The 9948-nt window shown below is 43.4% G+C and overlaps 1 non-coding gene across 1 annotated transcript; it reads left to right on the top strand.

Annotated features, from left to right (window-relative positions):
* The first annotated feature begins 1192 nt into the window (after positions 1-1192).
* Positions 1193-1265, top strand: TRNAW-CCA. Its single transcript has one exon. It is a non-coding gene; the product is annotated as a tRNA-Trp (tRNA).
* The last annotated feature ends 8683 nt before the right edge of the window (positions 1266-9948 follow it).

The raw sequence follows: 9948 nt of genomic DNA, 5'->3' as shown, positions 1-9948 counted from the left end.
TCTGGGATAGACACCGAATCCTAAAGATATGAACACCTTAGATCAACTCCTTAGCTCAGCAGGACAAGGAAGATGAGATCCAAGGAGGTGAAGTGGCTTGTGGTGTCCCTGCACAGCCAGACAGTGGCAGACCTGCAGCTAGGACCATGGTAGCCTGATGTTCATGGTGGTGCTTGTGTGGATCATAAAGAACACACTGGTCCTTGAGATTTTTCCAAGAAACCCTTCCGTTAGGAAATCAACCTTGAGTCCTAAAACAGTAAAGGGCCTCAGAAACCTTGAAATAAAAATCAGTTAAACTCAGGACCTTCTGAACTTATTTGATTATTGTCTTTTTTTTTTTTTTGGCCCCACCCCCCCCCCCCCGCCACGTGGAACATGGAATTTCATTTTGAGAGGCACATCTAAGAACACAAGTTGGAAATGCAATCCATGTGGTCCTCGGCTGCTTAGAACACACCCAATTTTCCTGGGGTGGAGGTGCTGCCTTGTCTCCTTGGAGCCTTTGTGATTCAGGTCTGAACATACAGTCATGCTCTTCTGGTCAGTAAGCATCTCAACCCTCTGGACTTCCTTTAATTTCCACCTATGAAACTTATGAAAACTATAAGCTGGATCTAGCCAACAGGTATGAGACCCCCTGATACCATGGCTGTCATTTCCTCCCTAAGATCGATGTTTTATGAACTTTACTTGGTATTTCCCATCATTCCAGACATGAAACCTACACTTCTGAGGAATGTAACCACATGCAGAAAAATTAATACACTAGAGATACTGCAACTCTAGGAAAGGAAGGAAGGAAACATTTATTTATTGAACATCTATTAAGTGATATGTGCCATGTGAGATGCTTTACATTGTTTTGCTCACTTAGTGTCTTTCCTTTGCCACAGTGTTTTCCAATCTTGGAAAGATGGTTTAATAATTCATGAAAACATACCCACAGGCTCAGAATTTTCCTTGCAGTGGGAGTGAAGTGCATGTCAAAAGGATGGGGTTGGACCCAGAAAATCTTTTATGTAGGAAAAGGTTTTGTGCAGTTGAGATACCATGTCCCCCTCCTACCTGGTCTCCATCCTCCCCTGCTTGTCTTGCTTCTTGGTTCCACTTAGTAGACTTATGCATAGAAAAGTACCAGGGAGTGAGTGTGGCACATTTATAATTTGAATAAAAACTAGAGGGAGAGACTTCCCTGATGGTCCAGGGGCTAAGACTCTGCACTCCAAATGCAGCGGGTCCAGGTTCCATCCCTGGTCAGGGAACTCGATCCCACATGCTGCAGCTAAGAGTTCTCATGCCACCATTAAGATTCGGTACAGCCAATGAACAAAAAACTAGAAAGAGGGCAGTGCTTGAGGAAAGGGAGTGAATGATGGATGGTGACATTTCTGGCCTTGTGGGGAAGGCTGTTCTGCAGGAAGAACACAGGAACAGTAATCCCTCCCAAGCCCCTCAGAGCACACTCTGTGGGCAGCTGTGTGCTCAGTCATCTGTAAGGTGGAAGCAGGGTGAAGATGCTGGTGTGGTGTTTTTGCATCTCACACCTTTACTGGCTCTAGCACAGGCTGGTTTAAAGCAGCTTTCAGGTGCCTGCAGGACATCTGTACACCCAGAAGCCCTTGTTGGAGACTGGTCCCTGGATGGCTCGCGCCACTGTCCCATGGTTTCCTTTTTCTTCACCTTCCTCACTGGTCTGTGTTCTCAGATTTCCCCAAAGTATAGAATGTAAAACTTGGGTGTAGCTGGAGAATAGTTTTTCTTGATTTTGCTCTGCTCTTCTCAGTTGCTTCAGCCGTGTCTGACTCTTTGCAACCCCATGGACTGTAGCCCCCCAGGCTCCTCTGTCCACGGATTTCTCCAGGCAAGAACACTGAGTGGGTTGCCATTTCCTTCCCCAGGGGAATCTTCCCAATCCAGTGACTGAACCTGCATCTCCTGCATTTCCTGCACTGCAGGCAGATTCTTTCTGTGCTGGGCTACCAGGGAAGCCTGGGGATTAAAGAAAGTGTATGAAAAGGTCCCTCCCTGGAACAGTTGAACTGTGAGTAGCCCTGCTGGGTCAGGAAATGCAAGCAGATGGATGCACTATTGCTCTGGAAATCTGATTTGCCTGCATTAAGAAAAAAAAAAAAACTTGAAAGTTTATATATGGATGAGAGCTGGGATTTGCACCAAGCTCTGTTCACAGTTTTCCTGCTTGAAAAGCTGGATTCCTGCTTGAAAAGTTGAAATTTCATTTCAAAAGGAGAGAGAGAAAGGGGGAGAGAGATTGAATCTTCCTGGCTATGTGATGCGAACCATCTGGTCAGTCAAGGTCAGGACTGGTCCCAGTGGAGGCCCCCAGGGCATTTTCAGAAGGGGTATTGGGGAATCACTCTAGCGTGCAGCTCTGTTCACATGGCCTGAGAGAGAAATTTCCCCAGACCGGTGCTGACCGCTGTTTACTTCTCAGAGGGACTCTGGGCACCTTGCCCTCACCACTTCCTTCCCACGCTCTCCCTTGCTTTCTCTGCCAATCTATAAACACTACAGTATTAACACCTAAGTCTTTAGAGAAATGAATTCTCCTCATCTAAAAAAGTGTTATTCTAAACTATTGCCTATAGAACTGGCTGTGCTAAGTCATTCAGTCGTGTCCAACTCTTTGCAACCCCATGGACCATAGCCCGCCAGTCTCTCCTGACCATGGAATTCTCTAGGCAAGAATACTAGAGTGGGTTGCCATGCCATCCTCCAGGGGATCTTCCCAACCCAGGGATCAAACCCACATCTCTTAGGTCTCCTGCATTGGCAGGTGGGTTCTTTACCACCTGCAACACCTGGGAAGCCCATAGAACTGGCTAGTTAGAACTTATCAGTTCAGTTCAGTTGCTTAGTTGTGTTCAACTCTGCGACCCCCTGGACGGCAGAAAGCCAGACTTCCCTGTCCATGACCAACTCCCGGAGCCTGTTCAAACTCATGTCCATCGAGTTTGTGATGCCATCCAACCATCTCATCCTCTGCCTTCCCCTTCTCCTGCCCTCAATATTTCCCAGCATCAGGGTCTTTTCCAATGAGTCAGTTCTTCGCATCAGGTGGCCAAAATATTGGAGTTTCAGCTTTAGCATCAGTCCTTCCAATGAATATGCAGGCCTGATTTCCTTTAGGACTGACTGGTTTGATCTCCTTAGAGTCCAATAGCTGTTCAGAACTAAATGGAAGAGTTTAGCATCATCTTATGTATTTTTTTTAGTTTCATGGCCACAAATGCCTGAACCACAAATTGAAAATATGCTATAAGGTGAAAGGATCAACTGAGTATCACAGCAGAGAGAGGTCTGGGGAAGATTTACCAGGATTCTGTTAATTCAGAGCTGGAGAGGTGATCTTCCAAGAAAGTAAGATGATGGTCCAAAAACCCCACAGATGCCGAGGGCCAAAACCAGAAGAGCCTAGGTGTTTCTGACAGCTAGCTCCATCCTGTTTCTAGAACAACATGGTTCAAAAGACACTGAAGGAAAGTCTGTTATATCATAGTTTAGAATGGGAGGCTGAGGATGGATATTTTTTAAAGAAAGATATAAAAAGTTTAATGTGATAGTAATAGGGAACCTATGAAGATTTCAACCTGGTGGATTTATCTTCAGAATTCAACAGAGTGCTCCAACGGAAGCCCATTTCTCCAGGGAATACACATTCTCAGGGGCAGACCCTGCCATCTCGGGCTCTTGTGTGCAGCACAGGTCCTCAAAGTGAAGCCGCCATAGCACTCCCTTGTCTGGGACACTCCAATGTCCAAATAAAAAGGTAAAGAAATGGGGACTTCCCTGGTGGTCCAGTGGCTGAGACTGCACTCCCAATGCAGAGGGCCCTGGTTGATCCCTGATCAGGGAACTGGATTCTTCCTGCAGCAACTAAGATTTTGCATGCTGCAATGAAGATCATAGATCTTGTGAAGCTAAAGAAACAACAAAAAATGCAAAATGATAAAAAAGAGAGGTAAAAAAAATAGGCATAAGAAGAACAAACTACTATGTGTAAAATAAATCAGCTGTAAAATTATGCAGTACAGCCTGGGAATAGAGCCAGTATTTTATAATAACTTTAAATGGAGTATAACCTAGAAAAATATTGCATCACTTCGCTATACACCTGAAACTAATGTAATATTTTAAATCAACTATACTTCAATAAAAATTTTTTTAAAAGGAATCGACAAAAAGAGAAATATATATATGTTATTCTTGTAAGGTACTTTTTTCTATTCTTTGATAAGCTTTGTTTCAGGACAGGAAATAAAAGAAGTTTGCATTTCCTTTCACTACAGCAGTGACCATACCAACCACAGTTTCTGTGGTCAAAAGCACCATTCTCTGATTTTTCTGATGCCCTATTTTCACTGCTATGAGTTAGCATCTATTAGCATTAACTATCAGAGAAGGCAATGGCACCCCACTCCAGTACTCTTGCCTGGAAAATCCCATGGATGGAGGAGCCTGGTAGGCTGCAGTCCATGGGGTCACTAAGAGTCAGATACAACTGAGCGACTTCACTTTCACTTTTCACTTTCCTGCATCAGAGAAGGAAATGGCAACCCACTCCACTATTCTTGCCTGGAGAATCCCAGGGACGGCAGAGCCTGGTGGGCTGCCGTCTATGGGGTCGCACAGAGTCGGACACGACTGAAGCGACTTAGCAGCAGCAGCCGCAGCATTAACTATTCTTCTCTTAAAGGAGTTTACTATTTATTTAACATCCACAGCAATCAAGACAAAATTCAAAATAGATGCAGACAATACCCAGAGGATACTGGGACACAAAGACCAGAGTCTTCATTTATTTATTTTTTGCTGAAGTAAAAGAATGATAACCCCTTCCCATCAGGTTTTTGATGTTGCTTTATGAAGACAGCATGCCAAGTGAACGTAGCAACTGATAAGACTGTTTCAACAAAGGGGTCATTATCTTCAGACGTTTAAAGTAAATGTTCCAGTTTGGCATAATTTTATTCAGGTACCCTTTCAAGAGAGCCTGTGTTTATATTTTGTATTTTACCTGAGTAGAAAAACATCTCGTTTCTCGTACTTAGGAAGTGGTTTTAGCACTTGGAAAGACCTCAGTCAAGGGTGTGATAAGCAGGGCTGGCACAGCTGGAGGTTCTGACAATACCTGCCCGGGGCAACCCACTGCGAGGAGAAACCATCCAGAAATCACACACATCCGTCAGTGGCTAGGGTTGAGCCGTTTGGGGATTTGCATCAATCTGCCCAAATGAATGACGAAAAACCAAAGAAATCACTCAGTCTAGTGTTTATACATCAAACGGTTTCTTATAAACCTTTGGTTGCAACTGTTTTTCACCTATTAAGACAAGTCTCAAAACTCCTGAAAGTTTAGCTAATTTAGAGTTTGTCACAATAGCCTTTTTTTAAGGTTTTTTTTTTTTGATGTGGACCATTCTTTAAAGTTTTTTTTTTTAATTAAAAATTCTTTTATTTTTGACTGTGCTGGGTCTTTGTTGCTGCACACGGGCTTTTTCTAGCTGCAGAGAGCAGAGGCTCCTCTTGTTGCAGAACACGGACATCGCACTGCGGTGGCTTCTCTTGCTGCAGAGCTCGCGCTCTGGGCCTGTGGGCTCCAGAAGTTGTGGTGGACAGGCTCAGTTGCTTCGCGGCATGTGGAATCTTCCTGGGCTAGGGATCAAACCCCCTGTCCCCTGCATTGGCAGGCGGATTCTTGACCACTGGACCACCAGGGAAGTCTCATCTTTTAAAGTCTTTATTGAATTTCTTGCAATGCTGCTTCTGTTGTTTATATTCTGATTTTCTGGCCCTGAGGCATGTGGGATCCTAGCTCCCTAACCAACGATTGAACCCACTGCCCCCGCATTGGAAGGTGAAGTCCCAAACACTAGACTACCGTGGAAGTCCCACAATAGCATTTTCTTTCTGTGGTTCTCTTTTACTATTCTGCTTCCTTTGAGCCGTTTTCCGTGTCTCAGCCTTTGGGAGCAGCATCAGGCTTCTTTGGCACAAAGCTGCTGGGGACTTTGCATCCTCTTTTCCCTCTGCCTCTACTAAATCCCATGGATGGAGGAGCCTGGTGGGCTACAGTCCATGGGGTCGCAAAGAGTCGGACACGACTGAGCACAGCACAGCAGCACTATCTTTAGTAGTTCTGGGGTCCTCCTTCAGTAGCTCTGGGGTCAGCCTGCAGCCCCTCTATGTGGCCAAATTTCAGTCATCACGAGACAGTTCCATTTGAATATCTGAATGTGTATCATAGTGAATTTTCCAGTGAGACACTGTTAGACACACACACACTCTACTCTCTGACTGTTTCCTCTCTTGTTTCCTTGGCTGCTCCATACTCAGCCCTTGTGGGGTTCCATAGGGCTCTGCCCAAGGTTGGTTCTCTCTTCCCGAAACACCTCACTTTTTCCCAAGGATTTGAATTACCACGTGTCTATGTGTTAATGACTCAAATTTGCCAGATTTTTCTATTAAGTCTGTGAATCTAACTGCTTACTTGACATCTTGACCCAGAAAACTTTCAGACAATGTAACCATCATCACAAAAAATGGAACACATTCACATCTTTTGTTCCCATCCTGCACTTAGGTATGTGCTTTATCCAAGATGCACAGCCATCCTCCAAGATGCTGGCCAACATCCAGGACACCTGTTTTCTTCTCCCTCCTTTTCCCTGTCTCCCTCCAACAAGTTCTCAGCATTCTAGACACAAATCATAGGCGTTCATCTGAGACATCTTTGCAAAGGGAACAATTCAGTCTTCCCGTGGCTCCTAAGAAAATGTCCCGAGATGATATGGCTGACAAGGTCATCTGTGTCCCCACTTCTCTGCCTGCCTCCTCTGCATCCTTGTCCTCCCTGCTCACCACACTCCAACCACACTCACCTTGCCCAACCCTGTGTCAGATGCACATGAGATGCTCAGTCCAGCTCACTGGGTTAACTCTCACCTCACACCTACCTAACTCTTCTCTCCTCCGAGGTCACTTAGGGTCCTTCCTGTTTCTTTTTACTTGTGTGTGTGTTAAGTTGCTTCAGTCACGTCTGACTCTTTGTGAACCCATGGACTGTAGCCTGCCAGGCTCCTCTGTCCATGGGATTCTCCAAGCAAGAACACTGGAGTGGGTTGCTATGCCCTCCTCCAGGGGATCTTCCTGACACAGGTATCAAACCTGTATCCCTTGCATCTCCTGCATTGGCAGGAGGGTTCTTTACCATGAGTGTGGCCTGGGAAGTCCCTTTCTTTTTACTCGGTTCTTTTTATTGTATATATTTTTTGGCAATATATTTTTAAAATTAATTCTTTGTTACACGTTTGTTTAGCTGCATTGGGTCTTAGTTGTGTTGTGTGAGATATTTCACTGTGGTTCACAGACTGTCTTTGGTTTTGTGTACAGGGTAGTTGCCCCTTGGCATGTGGGATCTTTGTTCCTGGATCAGGGATTGAACCCATGTCCTCTGCATTGCAAGGCAGGTTCTTAACCACTGGACCCCCAGGGAAGTCCCTTAGCAATGTATTTTTAAATAAAAGTTATAGCTGTGCATGGTTTAAGAGCTGAATTGTTTTCATGGTTTTTAACTCCCAAATCCCAGTTCCCTGAACTTCCCCCTCCATTTTCTGCTCCCTAAGGCATCTACTTTCAGCAGTTTTAATTGATTCTTTTGGTAACATTCACTTCATCACTAAATAACATCAGTTCAGTTCAGTTCAGTCGCTCAGTCGTGTCTGACTCTTTGCGACCCCATTGACTGCAGCATGCCAGGCTTCCCTGTCCTCCACTATCTCCCAGAATTTTTTTTTTTTTTAATTTTATTTTATTTTTAAACTTTACATAACTGTATTAGATTTGCCAAATATCAAAATGAATCCGCCACAGGTATACATGTGTTCCCCATCCTGAACCCTCCTCCCTCCTCCCTCCCCATTCCATCCCTCTGGGTCGTCCCAGTGCACCAGCCCCAAGCATCCAGTATCGTGCATCGAACCTGGACTGGCATCTCATTTCATACATGATATTTAACATGTTTCAATGCCATTCTCCCAAATCTTCCCACCCTCTCCCTCTCCCACAGAGTCCATAAGACTGTTCTATACATCAGTGTCTCTTTTGCTGTCTCGTACACAGGGTTATTGTTACCATCTTTCTAAATTCCATATATATGCGTTAGTATACTGTATTGGTGTTTTTCTTTCTGGCTTACTTCACTCTGTATAATAGGCTCCAGTTTCATCCACCTCATTAGAACTGATTCAAATGTATTCTTTTTAATGGCTGAATAATACTCCATTGTGTATATGTACCACAGCTTTCTTATCCATTCATCTGCTGATGGACATCTAGGTTGCTTCCATGTCCTGGCTATTATAAACAGTGCTGCGATGAACATTGGGGTACTCGTGTCTCTTTCCCTTCTGGTTTTCTCAGTGTGTATGCCCAGCAGTGGGATTGCTGGATCATAAGGCATGTCTATTTCCAGTTTTTTAAGGAATCTCCACACTGTTCTCCATAGTGGCTGTACTAGTTTGCATTCCCACCAACAGTGGAAGAGGGTTCCCTTTTCTCCACACCCTCTCCAGCATTTATTACTTGTAGACTTTTGGATCGCAGCCATTCTGACTGGTGTGAAATGGTACCTCATAGTGGTTTTGATTTGCATTTCTCTGATAATGAGTGATGTTGAGCATCTTTTCATGTGTTTGTTAGCCATCTGTATGTCTTCTTTGGAGAAATGTCTATTTAGTTCTTTGGCCCATTTTTTGATTGGGTCGTTTATTTTTCTGGAGTTGAGCTGTAGGAGTTGCTTGTATATTCTCGAGATTAGTTGTTTGTCAGTTGCTTCATTTGCTATTATCTTCTCCCATTCTGAAGGCTGTCTTTTCACCTTGCTAATAGTTTCCTTTGATGTGCAGAAGCTTTTAAGGTTAATTAGGTCCCATTTGTTTATTTTTGCTTTTATTTCCAATATTCTGGGAGGTGGGTCATAGAGGATCCTGCTGTGATGTATGTCAGAGAGTGTTTTGCCTATGTTCTCCTCTAGGAGTTTTATAGTTTCTGGTCTTACGTTTAGATCTTTAATCCATTTTGAGTTTATTTTTGTGTATGGTGTTAGAAAGTGTTCTAGTTTCATTCTTTTACAAGTGGTTGACCAGAGTTCCCAGCACCACTTGTTAAAGAGATTGTCTTTAATCCATTGTATATTCTTGCCTCCTTTGTCGAAGATAAGGTGTCCATATGTGCGTGGATTTATCTCTGGGCTTTCTATTTTGTTCCATTGATCTATATTTCTGTCTTTGTGCCAGTACCATACTGTCTTGATAACTGTGGCTTTGTAGTAGAGCCTGAAGTCAGGTAGGTTGATTCCTCCAGTTCCATTCTTCTTTCTCAAGATTGCTTTGGCTATTCGAGGTTTTTTGTTTTTCCATACAAATTGTGAAATTATTTGTTCTAGCTCTGTGAAGAATGCTGTTGGTAGCTTGATAGGGATTGCATTGAATCTATAGATTGCTTTGGGTAGTATACTCATTTTCACTATATTGATTCTTCCAATCCATGAACATGGTATATTTCTCCATCTGTTAGTGTCCTCTTTGATTTCTTTCACCAGTGTTTTATAGTTTTCTATATATAGGTCTTTAGATTCTTTAGGTAGATATATTCCTAAGTATTTATTCTTTCCGTTGCAATGGTGAATGGAATTGTTTCCTTAATTTCTCTTTCTGTTTTCTCATTATTAGTGTATAGGAATGCAAGGGATTTCTGTGTGTTGATTTTATATCCTGCAACTTTACTATAGTCATTGATTAGTTCTAGTAATTTTCTGGTGGAGTCTTTAGGGTTTTCTATGTAGAGGATCATGTCATCTGCAAACAGTGAGAGCTTTACTTCTTCTTTTCCAATTTGGATTCCTTTTATTTCTTTTTCTGCTCTGAT

Source organism: Bubalus bubalis, chromosome 14 (assembly GCF_019923935.1).
Source record: "Bubalus bubalis isolate 160015118507 breed Murrah chromosome 14, NDDB_SH_1, whole genome shotgun sequence".
Classification (NCBI taxonomy): Eukaryota; Metazoa; Chordata; class Mammalia; order Artiodactyla; family Bovidae; genus Bubalus; species Bubalus bubalis.
Note: the sequence above shows the minus strand (reverse complement) of the source record. Positions and strands in the feature narration are given on the sequence as shown.